Raw genomic sequence first — 15,454 nt, 5'->3', positions numbered from 1 at the left:
AAGCCCTCAAGTGGGATGATTTCTCTCCATTCGGAGTGTTCTTTAACTTAGGCGAATCGGGTTTGCGGTTAAGCAACCCGAGTGGGAGGATTGCTCTCCACTCGGAGTGTTTTTAACTTTGGCGATTACGGGGTCGCAGGTAAGCCCCCGAGTGGGAGGATTGCTCTCCATTAGGAGTGTTTTTTAACATAGGAGAATCAGGTTCGCGGCTAAGCCACCCGAGTGGGAGGATTGCTCTCCACTCGGAGTGTTTTTTAACTTAGGTGATTCCGGGGTCGCAGCTAAGCCCCCGAGTGGGAGTATTGCTCTCCATTCGGAGTGTTTTTTAACTTAGGCGAATCGGGTTCGAGGCTAAGCCACCCACAGGTGGATTTGGACACAAGTGATTACAAGAAACCAATCATTAAGATACTATAAAGATCATGTCTTTGGAAAATAATCTGAAGTGCTTTTATTACAACTCGTCGGGTCGAGTGATTCTAGGTATACAAAGGACGAAGCAGCTCCATGTTCCATGCACGTGGCTCGTCCATTTTCTTGGCCATGTTGTAGATGTGATAAGCTCCATTGTGAAGCACCTTGGTGATGATGAAGGGACCTTCCCAGGCCGGAGCGAGCTTGTGGGGTTGTTTCTAAACCACTCGGAGCACAAGGTCTCCCTCCTGAAACGCTCGACCTCTGACATTGCAGGCGTGGAATCGGCGCAGATCCTGCTGATAAATGGTCAACCGAACCAAAGCCATCTCGCATTCTTCTTCCAAGAGATCGACTGCGTCTTCACGTGCTTGCTCTGCTTTGGCTTCTGAGAACAGTTCAACTCTGGGAGCATTGTGTAACAAGTCACTCGGAAGCACCGCCTCAACGCTGTACACCAGGAAGAAAGGGGTTCAATCAGTCGACCGGTTGGGTGTTGTTCTCAGCCCCCATAGGACTGATGGTAATTCGATCACCCAAGCTCCAGCAGCATGCTTAAGATCACGCATCAGTTGAGGCTTTAACCCCTGAAGGATAAAATCATTCGCCCTTTCAGCCTGTCCATTCGACTGAGGGTGCACGACAGTTGCGTAGTTGACCCGAGTGCCTTGAGATGCACATAATGGCTTGAACTCATCAGAATCAAAGTTGGAGCCTTTATCTGTGATGATGCTGTGAGGAAATCCATATCTGAATATCAACTCTTTGATGAAACTGACAGCAGTGCCTGCTCCAAGGTTCTTGATGGGATTGGCTCCGATCCACTTGGTAAACTTGTCGACTGCTACGAGCAAATGGGTGAAGACACTCGCCCCAGTTTTGAAGGGACCAACCATATCCAATCCCCAGACTGCAAACGGCCAGACGAGTGGAATAGTCTTCAGGGCAGATGCGGGCTTGTGAGACATGTTGGAATAAAGCTGGCAACCTGCGCACTTGTCGACTATATCTTTCGCCATCTCATTTGCTCGAGGCCAATAAAATACCGCTCGGTATGCTTTGGCCATGATGGTCCGAGAAGACGCATGGTGACCACAGGTCCTCGAGTGGATATCACTTAGGATCATCTGACCTTCTTCCACGGTGATGCAGCGTTGGGCTACTCCTGTGATACTCTCTCTGTAAAGCTGCCCTTTCATCACAGTGAAAGCTTTGGATTGATGGACTATCTGGCAAGCCTCGTCTTCGTCCTCTGGGAGCTCTTTTCTGAGAATGTACGCCATGTATGGGACCGTCCAATCGGGAGTGATTACCAAGACTTCCATGATCAGGTCGACCACGGCTGGAATCTCTATCTCAGTCGGGTTGGTTGGACTTATCGGTTGCGGGGGCTCTTCTTTGAAGGGATATTCTTGCACTGACGGGGTATGGAGATGCTCCAAGAACACATTGCTGGGGATAGGCTTCCGAGTGGAACCTATCTTCGCTAAATCATCAGCAACTTGATTTTTTATTCGTGGTATGTGGTGGAGCTCAAATCCCTCAAACTTCTTCTCTAGCTTTCTCACTGCATTGCAGTAACCTGTCATTGCGGGACTCCTGACGTCCCATTCCTTCATTACTTGGTTAACCACTAAATCTGAGTCGCCATAAACCATCAAGCGTCGGACGCCGAGTGAAATGGCAATACGCAACCCATATAGTAGTGCCTCATACTCAGCTTCATTGGTTGAAGAGTCAAAGTGAATCTGCAGGACATAACTGAGCTTATCTCCTTGTGGGGACACTAAAACCACTCCTGCACCAGAGCCATTCAACATCTTGGATCCATCAAAGAACATGGTCCAATGTTCCAACTGAATTTGAATCGGTTGTTGTTGTTCAGTCCACTCTGCGAGGAAGTCTGCAATTGCTTGAGACTTAATGGCCTTCTTTGCCTCAAATTTGATATCCAAAGGAAGAAATTCAATCGCCCACTTTGCCACTCGACCAGTTGCATCTCTGTTATTCAGGATCTATGACAATGGAGCATCACTGACGACTGATATTGAATGATCAGAGAAATAATGTGCAGCCTTCTTCATGGTCAGGTAAATCCCAGAAACAAGCTTCTGATAATATCTGCTTGGATGGGGTTAAGACTTCTGAGATGTAATACATGGAGCACTGAACTTTGAAGGCTTTGCCCTCTTCTTCCCGCTCGACTGTCAGCATTGTGCTAACAACTTGTCATGTGGCTGCGATGTAAAGCAGCAGGGGCTCCTTGCTAACCGGAGCAGCAAGCACCAGCGGGGTGGAAAGCAGGGCTTTGAGCTCCTTAAACGCTGCTTCAGCTTCGTCACCCCACTCAAATTTGTTAGATTTCTTGATCAGTAGGTAAAGAGGCAGTGCCTTTTCATCGAGGCTTGAGATGAACTGGCTCAAAGCGGCCAAGCAACCAATAAGCTTCTGAATGTCATGTACGCACAATGGGTGCTTCATTCAGAGGATTTTGCCAATCTTCTCAGGGTTTGCGTCGATCCCTCATTCCGAAACAAGGAAACTTAGTAACTTTCCGCCCGGGACTCCAAATGTGCACTTAGATGGGTTAAGCTTGATATCATACCTTCTCAGGTTTGCAAAGGTTTCAGCAAGGTCAGTCAGCGTCTCAGAACCTTTGCATGACTTAACCACTATGTCATCCATATATGCTTCCACATTCCGGCTGAGTTGAGTGAGCAGGCACTTCTGAATCATGCGCATGAATGTGGCACCGGCATTCTTGAGGCCGAAGGGCGTAGTAACATAGCAAAAACACCCAAACGGGCTGATGAAAGCTGTTTTTATCTCGTCGGGTCCATATAGTCGGATCTGATGGTACCCAGAATAAGCGTCCAGGAAGGACAGTCACTCACATCTCGCAGTTTAGTCGACAATCTGGTCGATGCGGGGTAGAGGAAAATGATCTTTTGGGCAGGCCCGATTGATGTGTTTGAAGTCAATGCACATTCAAAGTGAATTGTCTTTCTTGGGAACCATAACGACATTGGCGAGCCACTCGGAGTGATATATCTCGCGGATGAACTCAGCAGCCAAGAGCCGAGCCACTTCTTCACCAATGGCCTCCGTGGCGGATCACCGGAGGTACTCTTTGACGGGTTTAACTTTTGGATCGACTCGCAAATGGTGCACAGCCAGTCCCCTGGGTACACCTGGCATGTCAGATGGTTTCCATGCAAAGATGTCCCAGTTCTCACGGAGGAACTGGATGAGCGCTTCTTCCTATTTGTTGTCGAGCGTCGTTGAGATATGAGTTAGAGTGGCATTGGGATTGGTTAGGTGAACATGGACTGGCTTGGTCTCTCCGGCCGACTAAAATGCGGACTCTGAGGCAGGTCTGTTAGCATGCAGCAAATCACTCGGATCTACCGTCTTCTGATATTCTTGGAACTCTACTGCTGCCATCTGCTCATCTGCTATTTTTGCTCCATCTTGAAGACAATCTTATGCTCTCTGACGGTTATCGGAAACCGTTATTATGCCTCTGGGGCCAGGCATTTTCATCTTGAGATAAACATAGCACGGTCGAGACATAAAGCTAGCATAAGCAGGTCTGCCCAGAATGGCATGATATGCACTCTGGAAATCCACTACCTCAAACATCAACTTCTCCTTGCGGAAATTCTTCTCATCGCCGAAAACCACATCGAGAGTGATCTAGCCGAGTGATTAGGCTTTCTTTCCTGGTATGATCCCATGGAACCGCATGTTACTCTCGCTGAGTTTGGACATCGGGATGCCCATTCTTTGAGAGCTTCAGCACACAAAATATTTAGACAAGGACCTTAGTCAGTCGGGTGCCCCCCACGACTGGGTCCACCACCAGCGACTGCCACCCAGGGGTAGCTACGCGTGTCGGGTGGTCGGACTGGTCGAATGTAATGGGAACCATTGACCACTTCAGATATCTTGGTGTTGCCGGAGCAACCATGTTTACCTCCCTGTTAATGACCTTCAGTCAACTTTTGCTCTCTATATCGGAAAAAATCACCAAGGTGGCACTGGCATTGGGATAACCACCATCATCGTCCTTATCTTCTTATTCCTTTTCAGGCTTTTTGTCCTTATCACTGGGTTTACTTTCTCAAAAGCTCTGAATAAGGAGTCCACATTGTCGAGTTGTATGATTGGGGAGAATTAGATTCCCCTCCTCATCCTTCTTGGTGTGAATATGACACGGCAAATTCAACACATCATTTCCTTCTTGATCTTTCACCTTCTTAGGGGTCTAGGGCCCTTTAGGTTTCCCTTTGAACTTTCCTTGATTTAACACCGCTGCCTCAGCAAGACCTACTGCCTCAGCCTTTCGCTTCTGCTTCCAACTGGAATTTCCTCCTCCGGTGTCCTGGGCGACTGTTTTGTGCTTGCCACTCCGGAGTCGGTCTTCCTCTTTGCTGTTAGCGTATTTGGTAGCAATCTCCATCATCTGAGTCAAAGACATATCTCCTGTCCGACCGAATTTCAGGACGAGCTCTCTGTAGCGAATGCCTTCCTTGATAGCACAGACTGCTTGGTGATCTGACACATTTTCCACTCTGTGGTCCTGAGTGATCCATCTCTAGATATAGTCCCTCAGGGTTTCATTCGGTTTCTGCATGCAATGTTGCAGCTCTGGTAGACCGGCAGGTCTCTTGCAAGTGCCCTCAAACATTCTGGTGAACACTCGGGCTAACTCATCCCAACTCAAAATACTCCCAGGAGCCAACTGAGTCAGCCAAGCTCTGGCAGACCCTTCAAGCATCAGAGGAAGGTGCTTCATGGCCACTTCATCGCTGTCGCCACCGATGTGCACAGCCACTCGGTAGTCTTCGAGCCAAGTATCTGTCTTTGACTCGCCTATAAACTTCCCGACGCCAGTTACCAGTATGAAGTTATGGGGTATCTCAGCAGCTCTGATGGCCCTTTCAAAATATTCGTGGATGGAAATGTGGACTCTGCCCCCACTGGGTCTGTACCGATCCAAACCTTCTATGTATGCTCTGTTCCGGTCGACCAAACCTTGCACAAGGACGGACCTTGCGTCAAAGCCAGGTTCTCTGGGGTCGACTGGAACTCTGCGGTCGTTCCCGTACGGACGCCTGTCGTCATTGTGTCGGGGCGCGTATGACCCATCCCTCGGAAGGGGCGAAAGCGCCTGACGATAGTTCTCGCAGGCGTACACACGATCATATTCGCCATGAGCTCTTCCCAGGTACCGATCCTGGCGGTGATCACGGCCTCCCTGTCACAAAGGGGACCTAGGACTGTGAGCCAACTGAATGGTATCTGCTCTCACCGATCTATTGTGGATTCTATTCTGTGACTGAGAAACAACAGAGTTCTGGTCCCCCGCTGCTCGGAGCAATGTTTTGATCTGCTCCAGGCCTCTCCCAGCCTCTGAACAAGACGACTGAATAGACTCTGCAATATGTGTAGTGGCTGCCAAATTTTGAATCGGTGTATGGAATACCTAAGCTTCCGGTGGAAACAACTGTCGTGGACGTCGATTGGATTTGGGAATCAGTCGATGGGCACACTCGTCGAGAGAATGTTGGAGATTCTATAGGCGATTGCGCTCAGGGAGAGTGGCCAGGCGCACCGCCTCCAAGGCCCGGGCCTTGGCGGTTTCCCCTATGATGGGGGACTGGACAGCCTCCATGCTGCGGCGGTGCAGCTCCTCCCTCTGCTGCGAGCTGAGAGGTTGGGGCTGGTACACTTCATGGTCGAGTGATGGACCAGCGCTTCTGCCGCCATCGCCACTACGACGGAAGCCAGGCGGACCGCGATGGGAGTCAACCATGAGGACCTTCGTCGCGGGATCACAACTCTCGCTCTCAGAAAGAGTATCTATGAAACCAGTCGGCAGGTCGACCGATCCACGAGAATGCATGTCGGGCTCAATAGCCGCGACTTGGGGGGTGAAGGTCTGACGAGCCACCGCGTGTCTCACCCATCGCTGAAGCCGCAAACGACCAGACCGCTTGCGGCGGCGTTCAGCGGAGTGAGTCAACAACGCTATGACCGACTGGTTTGGTGAAGACGGCTCCCTAAGGAGGACACCGCAGGAACTCACGCAGAAGTGCGCCGAGCCACGAGCCGGGAGGGCCTCGACATCGAGGGCAGCCTCCTGGAGCTAGGCGAAGTTGTCGGCGACGAAAATGAGAGCGCCGAGCCGGAACTCACGGCCCATGACCAAATCGCCACCGGAAACCATGCTGATGAAGGTTGCAGAAAACGCAACCTCGCTGGAAGTCGCTAAGACGCTTTGCCCCACAGTGGCCGCCAACTGTCGTGGTACTAAGTCTGACAGTATGTATAGGGGGTACGAATTAGGAGGCAAGGTCCTAGCTATGGCAAGATTGTACGCAAGTGTTTACGAGTTCGGGCCCCTCTCGTAGGAGGTAAAAGACCTACGTCTCGGTCCCCAGAGGCGGTCGACTGAATTATATGAGTGTGTGTATGTTACAGGGGGTGCGAACCTTTGTGCCAGAGGAGGGGTGGCTTATATAGAGTTCGCCAGGACCCCAGCCATCCCCCGTTACAGAGGGTTCAATGTACATAAACATTGGGGCGTTACTGGTAACGTCAGCCTTAAGTGCCTTAAATGACCTTAAAGATTACAGAGTGAATGCTTGCCCGTTGTTGTTCTGAGTGACTCCTAGTCTTCAATAGGTCGAGTGATTTTTTGTATGGTCGAGTGCTGGTCGTGTGACTTCTGGAAGAAGGGGTATCCGAGTGGTTGATTGGTCGAGTGGATCGCACTTGACGCTTTGCTGGGTACTCCGTGCTGTCTCTTGAGCTTCTTTGCTTCTAAGGTAGTGACCTTGGGTAGGGCGTATAAGTCATGCCTATGACCCTACCCTACGTTTGTATCATCATCACAGCGGAGTAGGGCGCGCCCTCCACCCTCATGGATGGCTAGGACTCTTCTGGCCTACCTCTTTTACTTCGGGGGCTTCTTTTGGTCCATAAAAAATCATCAAAAGTTGGCACGTCAATTGGACTCCGTTTGGTATTCCTTTTCTGTAAAACTAAAAAACAAGGGAAAAATAGAAACTAGCACATGGCTCTAGGTTAATAGGTCAGTCCCAAAAATCATATAAAATAGCATATAAATGTATATAAAACATCCAATATGGATAATATAATAGCATGGAACAATCAAAAAGTATAGATACGTTGGAGACGTATCAACAAGCTCATGACATAATATGCATCGCTAAGGAGCTTGAACTTCTTAAGTGTGATTTACCGGGCAAATTTGTCGCGGGATGTACAATCGCTAAGATCCCTAATTCATGGAGAAACTTTGCTACGACTCTGAAACATCAAAGGCATGAATTCTTAGTAGAGGATGTCATCAACCATCTGTTGAGTAGAATTTGAGGGTAAAGGACTTGGAAGGAATGGGGGCCAAAGTAACTTCTGTCGCCAATATGGTGCATCAGAGGAACTTCAGTTCCCACAAGCCCAAGGGAAAAATTATGTCCAATAGAATACCTACTTCAAGAAGAAGGGCAAGAATATCCTCAAGAAGAACAAGAAGGGAGGTGGCTACTTCAACTATGGTTCAGAGGAACATTGGGCTAGCAAGTGTCCAAACAAGTACAAGAAGCCAGGTCAGGACTCCAAGTCTGCCAATATGATTGTGAGTAACAATGAGAGTGGTGCATCTAGGTATGGTAATTTATTTATTCTATTTTCAGTTTTCAGTCCACCGACTCGTGGGTGGACACAGGTGCAAGTATTCATGTGTGTGCTGACATTTCAATGTTTTCTTCTTACCAGGCCATATGTCACGGGCCTGTATTGATGGGAATGGTGCGAGTGCTTCTATTCTTGGTGTTGGCATGGTCGATCTGAAGTTTACTTCAGGAAGGATCGTGCAGCTAAAGAATGTGCAACATGTCCCCGCCATCAAGAAGAACCTTATTAGTGGCTCCCTTCAATTTAGAGAAGGGTTTAAGTTGGTCTTCGAGTCTAATAAAGTAGTTGTTACGAAATATGTACTATTTGTTGGAAATGGTTATGAATGCATAGGAATGTTTCGCCTTTCCGAGCAGTTTTTTGTAATAAAGTCATGAACAATATTCATTCGTGTGTTAATGAATCTGAGGTTTGGCATTCCTACTTCTTGAGCTTGCGTTGGTTTTTCCCGAGGAAAGCATGATGCAGCAAAGTTGAGATAAATATTTACCTCGGTTTGAGAACCAAGGTATCAATATAGTAGGAGGAACACCCAAGTCTTCAATATTTGCACCTACACAAACAAACAAATACTTGCACCCAATGCGATAAAAGGGGTTGTCAATCCCTTCATGGTTACTTGCAAGGATGAGATCTGATAGAGCTAGGAATAAAAGATAAGTAAAAGTGCAAAGTAAAGTAAAGGTAAATAAATTGCAGCAAGGAATTTTTGTATTTTTGGTTTTATAGATATGAAAATAATATGATGGTAAATAGACCCAGGGGCCATAGGTTTCACTAGAGGCTTCTCTCTTGAAAGAACGCATACGATGGGTGAACAAATTACTATTGGGAAATTGATAGAAAAGCTCATAATTATGACAATATCTTAGGCAATGATCATGAATTTATGCAGCACGTCTGTGACAAGTAGACCGACTCCTGCCTGCATCTACTACTACTACTACTACTACTACTACTACTACTACTACTACTACTACTACTACTACTACTACTACTACTACTACTACTACTACTACTACTACTACTCCACACATCAACTGCTATCCAACATGCATCTAGTGTATTAAGTTAACAAGAACGGAGTAACGCCTTAAGCAAGATGACATGATGTAGAGGGATAGATCCAAGCAATATGGTATGAACCCCATCTTTTTATCCTTAATGGCAACAATACAAATACGTGCCTCGCTAACCCTACTATCACTGGGTGAGGACACCGCAAGATTGAACCCATCACAAAGCACCTCTCCCATTGCAAGATAGACCAATCTAGTTGGCCAACCAAATTAATAGATCGGAGGGAAATACAAAGCTATATTAATCATGCATAAAAGAGTTCAGAGAAGACTCAAATAATATTCATAGATAATCTGATCATAGATCCACAATTCATCGGATCTCAACAAACACATTGCAAAAGAAGATTACATCGAATAGAACTCCAAGAACATGGATGAGAACATTGTATTGAAGATGAAACAGAGATAAGAAGCCATCTAGCTACTAGCTATGGACTCGTAGGTCTCTGGTAAACTACTTACACATCATCGGAAGGGCAGCAAGGTTGGTGTAGAGGCCCTCTGTGATCGAATCCCCCTCCGGCAGAGTGCCATAAAAGGCCCCAAGATGGGATCTCATGAGAACAGAAGCTTGCAGCGGCGGAAAAGTATTTTTGGTGTGCCCTCTGGTGTATGGGGGATATTTGGGTATTTATAGAGATGGAATTAGGGTTAGGAGAGCTGCGAGGGGCCCACAAGCCCTGAGGGCATGACCTCTAGGCTTGTAGCCCTCTCGTGTCTCTTCTGGTCTCCTCCGTAAGCTTCGTGGGGTGTCTTATGGTCTAAGAAAAATCCTCAAAAAATTTCGTTCCGATTGGACTCCGTTTGGTATTGATTTTCTGCAAAAGACAAAAGCAAGGGGAAAAACAGCAACTAGCACTTGGCACTGGGTTAATAGGTTAGTCCCCAAGAAAAGATATAAAATAGCACCAAAATGCATATAAAACATTCAAGATGTATAATATAATAGCATGGAACAATAAAAATATTATAGATATGTTTGAGACGTATCAAGCATCCCCAAGCTTAAGTCATGCTCGTCCTCGAGTAGGTAAATGATAAAAATAGAATTTTTGATGTGGAATGCTACCTAACAGGTTTATCAAGTACTCTTTCTTCTATGTGGCATGAATATTCATATCCACGAGATTCAAAGCAAAAGTGTAATATTGACATAAAAATAATAGTACTTCAAGCATACTAATAAAGCAATCATGTCTTCTCAAAATATCATGGCTAAAGAAAGTTATACCCACAAAATCATATAATCTTGTCATGCTCTGTCTTCATCACATGAAGTATTTATCATGCACAACCCTGATGACAAGCCAAGCAATTGTTTCATACTTCAAACGTTTAGAAGCCTTTTCAACCCTCACATAATACATGAGCGTGTGCCATGGATATAGCACTATGTATGGAATAAAATATGATGGTGGAGGTTGTGTGGAGAAGACAAAAAAAGAAAGTCTCACATGGACGAGGCTAATCAATGGGCTATGGAGATTCCCATCAATTGATGGCAATGCAAGGAGTAGGGATTGTCATGCAACAGATGCACTAGAGCTATAAGTGTATGAAGGCTCAAAATAAAACTAAGTGGGTGTGCATCCAATTCGCTTGCTCACGAAGACCTAGAGAAATTTTGAGGAGCCCATCATTGGAATATACAAGCCAAGTTCTATAATGAAAAATTACCACTAGTAATATATGAAAGTTAAAAAATAGGAGACTCTCTATATGAAGAACATGGTGCTACTTTGAAGTACAAGTGTGGAAAAAGGATAGTAACATTATCCCTTCTCTCTTTTTCTCTCATTTTTTTCTTCTTTCCCTTTTTTCTTTTGGGCTCTTTGGACTCTTTTTTTGGGCTCTTTGGCCTCTTTTTTTAATTTAAAGTGCAGAGCATCATCCCGACTTGTGGGGGAATCATAGTCTCCATCATCCTTTCCTCACATGGGTAAATGCTCTAATAATGATGATCATCACACTTTTATTTACTTACAAATCAAGAATTACAACTAGATACTAGAACAAAGATGTGACTCTATATGAATGCCTCATGCATGATCATGAAAATCAATATGACAATGATGGTGTGTGTCATAATAAAACAGAACGTTGGGAGTTACATGGCAAAATATCTCGGAATGGCTATGGAAATGCCATAATAGGTAGGTATGGTGGCTGTTTTGAGGAAGATATAAGGTGGCTTCATGAAAGAGCGTATCATATCACGGGGTTTGGATGCACCGATGAAATTTGCACCAACTCTCAAGGTGAAAAAGAGCAGTGCATAGTACCAAAGAGGCTATCAGTGATGGAAGGTTGAGAGTGCGTATAATCCATGGACTCAACATTAGTCATAAAGAACTCAAATACTTATTGCAAAAGTGTATTAGCCCTCAACACAAAGTACTAATACGCATGCTCGTAGGGGGATAGATTGGTAGGAAAAGACCATCGCTCATCCCCGACCGCCACTCATAAGGAAGACAATAAAGAATAAATCATGCTCCAACTTCATCGCATAACGAGAGACCATACGTGCAAGCTTCGGGAATCACAAACCTTAACACAAGTATTTCTAATAATCCAAAATTACTCACTAGCATGAATCTAATATCACCATCTCCATATCTCAAAACAAATGCAAGGAGTCAAACTTCTCATATATTCAACGATCTTCATGAAAGTTTTTATTATATCCCTCTTGAAAACCCATCATATTAGGAATAAATTCATAACCTAAGAAAATTGCCATACTATTTATAAGACTCTCCAAATAACATAAGTGAAGCATCAGAGTTCATCAATTTCTTCAAAATAAAACCACCACCGTGCTCTAAAAATATATAAGTGAAGCACTAGAGCAACTGCCTAGCTCAAAAGATATAAGTGAAGCACATAGAGTATTCTAATAAATTCACAATTAATGTGTGTCCCTCTCAAAAGGTGTGTACAGCAAGGATGATTATGTCAAACTAAAAAGCAAATAAATCAAAGACTCAAATATCACAAGACGCTCCAAGCAAAACACATATCATGTAGTGAACAACAATATAGCCTCAAGTAATTTACTGATGGATTGTAGACAAAAGAGGGGATGCCATCCAGGGTATCCCCAAGCTTAGATGATTGGTTGTCCATGAATATTTCCTTGGGGAGCCTTGGGCATTCCCAAGCTTAGGCTCTTGCCACTCCCTATTCCATAATCCATCAAAAATTTACCCAAAACATGAAAACTTCACAACACAAAACTCAACAAACAACTCGTAAGCTCTGTTAGTATAATAGAAGAAAATCACCACTTTAGGTATTATCATGAACTCATTATAAATTCATTAGCATTATATATTCTATAGTCCAACTTCACCATGGTTCATACCCCCGATACTACCCATAGATTCATCTAAATAAGAGAACAGTGCATAGAAAGCAAAATCTCTCAAAAATAGAACAGTCTGCGAAGACCTGAATTTTACTCATACTTATGTAACTCCAAAAATTCTAAGAGATCGGGACAATGTAGGCAATTTGTATAAAAATCTTGTGTAAAAAAGTAAGCACCAGAACATGTTCCTGTGAATTTTAGCAATTCTGCTACTGGACGCAAAAGTATATATTTTTTAACAAAATCAAATCAACTATCACCATAGGTCATCCCAAAGGTCTTACTTGGCAAAAACACTAATTAAAACACTAAATAATAATAATAACGGAAGTATAATTGTTTAAACACAAGGAAAAAACAAAGGAAAAATATTAGGTTGTCTCCAACTAGCGCTTTTCTTTAAAGCCTTTTAGCTAGGCTATGATAATTTTAATGATGCTCACATGAAAGACAAGAATTGAAGCAAAAAGAGAGCATCATGTAGTATGTGAAAATCACATTTAAGTCTAACATACTTCCTATGCATAGGAATTTTATAAGCAAACAAATTATCAAAACAAGCAAAAACTAGCATATGCAAGGAAGAAGAATGAAACATTGACAATCTCAACATAAAGAGAGGTAATTTAGTAACATGAAAATATCTACAACCATATTTCCCTCTCTCATAATAATTACATGTGGGATCATATCCAAATTCAATAATATAGCTATCACATAACATATTCTCTACATGATCCACATGCATGCAAAGTTGACACTCTTCCAAAATAGTGTGATCATCAAATAAAGTCATGACCTCTCCAAGCCCACCTTTATCAAAAATTTCATAAGATTGATCATTCTCCAAAGTCGTGGGATCATTATTACCTAGAGTTGACACTCTTCCAAACCCACTTTCAATATTATCGCAAACATATTCATCACGAGGCTTAAATAAATTTTCAAGATCATAAGAAGAATCACCCCAATCATGATCATTGCAATGAGTAGTGGACATATCAAAATTAGCATCCCCAAGCTTGTTGTTTTTCATATTATTATCACAACGAACATTAATAGAATTTATAATAACACCATTGCAAGCATGCTTTTCATTTAGGGAGCTATCGTGAATCACTTCATAACTTTCCTCTTTTAGCACATCATCACAATTTTCAGATTCACGAATTTCAAGCAAAACTTCATAAAGATAATCTAGTGCACTCAACTCACTAGCAATTGGTTCATCATTATTGGATCTTTTAAAAAGATTAGCAAGTGGATGAGGATCCATTAGCTTTTTGTTTTCCAATTTTCAACAAACACACAATTATGCCAAATAAACAAACCAAGTAAGATATAAAGGCAAACTAAAAGGCAAATAAAAAGGAAAATATTTTTGTATTTTTCTGAATATGTTTTAGAACTGGGGGAGATGAAAAAGAGAGGCAAATGGCAAATAATTTAAGTGCAGGAGATGAGAGTTTATGATAGGTCCTTGGTAGGCTTGATGCATATCCTCCATGGCAACGGCGCCAGAAATTCTTCCTGCTACTTCTTAAGCTTGCATTGCTTTTTTCCCTTGAAGAGGAAATGGTGATGAAGCAAAGTAGAGATAAGTATTTCCCTTGGTTTGAGAAACAATGTATCAATCTAGTAGGAGGAACACCCAAGTCTCCAATAGTTGCACCTACACAAACAAACAAATACTTGCACCCAACGCGATAAAAGGGGTTGTCAATCCCTTCATGGTTACTTGCAAGGATGAGATCAGATAGAGATAGGAATAAAAGATAAGTAAAAGTGCAAAATAAAGTAAAGGTAAATAAATTGCAGCAAGCAATTTTTGTATTTTTGGTTTTATAGATCTAAAAATAATATGATGGTAAATAGACCCGGGGGCCATAGATTTCACTAGAGGCTTCTCTCTTGAAAGAACACATACGGTGGGTGAACAAATTACTGTTGACCAATTGATACAAAAGCTCATAGTTATGTCGATATCTAAGGCAATGATCATGAATATAGGCATCACGTCTGTGACAAGTAGACCGATTCTTCCCAGTGTCTACTACTATTACTCAACACATCAACCGCTATCTAGCATGCATCTAGTGTATTAAGTTAACAAGAACGGAGTAACGCCTTAAGCAAGATGACATGATGTAGAGGGATAGATCCAAGTAATATGGTATGAACCCCATCTTTTTAACCTTAATGGCAACAATACAAATACGTGCCTCGCTACCCCTACAGTCACTGGGTGAGGACACTACAAGATTGAACCCATCACAGAGCACCTCTCCCATTGCAAGATAGATCAATCTAGTTGGCCAACCAAATCAATTGATCGGAGAGAAATACAAAGCTATATTAATCATGCATAAAAGAGTTCAGAGAAGACTCAGATAATATTCATTGCTAATCTGATCATAAATTCACAATTCATTGGATCTCAACAAACGCACCACAAAAGAAGATTACATTGAATAGAACTCTAAGAACATCGAGGTGAACATTGTATTGAAGATCAAAGAAATATAAGAAGCCATCTAGCTACTAGCTATGGACCCGTAGGTCTATGGTAAACTACTCACAGACCATCGAAAGGGCAGCAAGGTTTGTGTAGAGGCCCTCCGTGACCGAATCCCCCTCCGGCAGAGTGCTAGCAAAGGCCCCAAGATGGGGTCTCACGAGAACAGAAGCTTGCGACAGTGAAAAAGTATTTATTTTTTGGTGTGCCCTCTGGTGTAGGGGGAATATTTGGGTATTTATAGAGCTGGAATTAGGGTCAGGAGAGCTGCGAGGGGCCTGCAATCCATGAGGGCGCCCCCTAGGCGCGGCCTCCAGGCATGTGGCCCTCTCGTGGCTCTTCTGC

Source organism: Triticum dicoccoides, chromosome 3B, assembly GCF_002162155.2.
Source record: "Triticum dicoccoides isolate Atlit2015 ecotype Zavitan chromosome 3B, WEW_v2.0, whole genome shotgun sequence".
Taxonomy (NCBI): domain Eukaryota; kingdom Viridiplantae; phylum Streptophyta; class Magnoliopsida; order Poales; family Poaceae; genus Triticum; species Triticum dicoccoides.
This window is presented reverse-complemented; position numbering follows the sequence as displayed.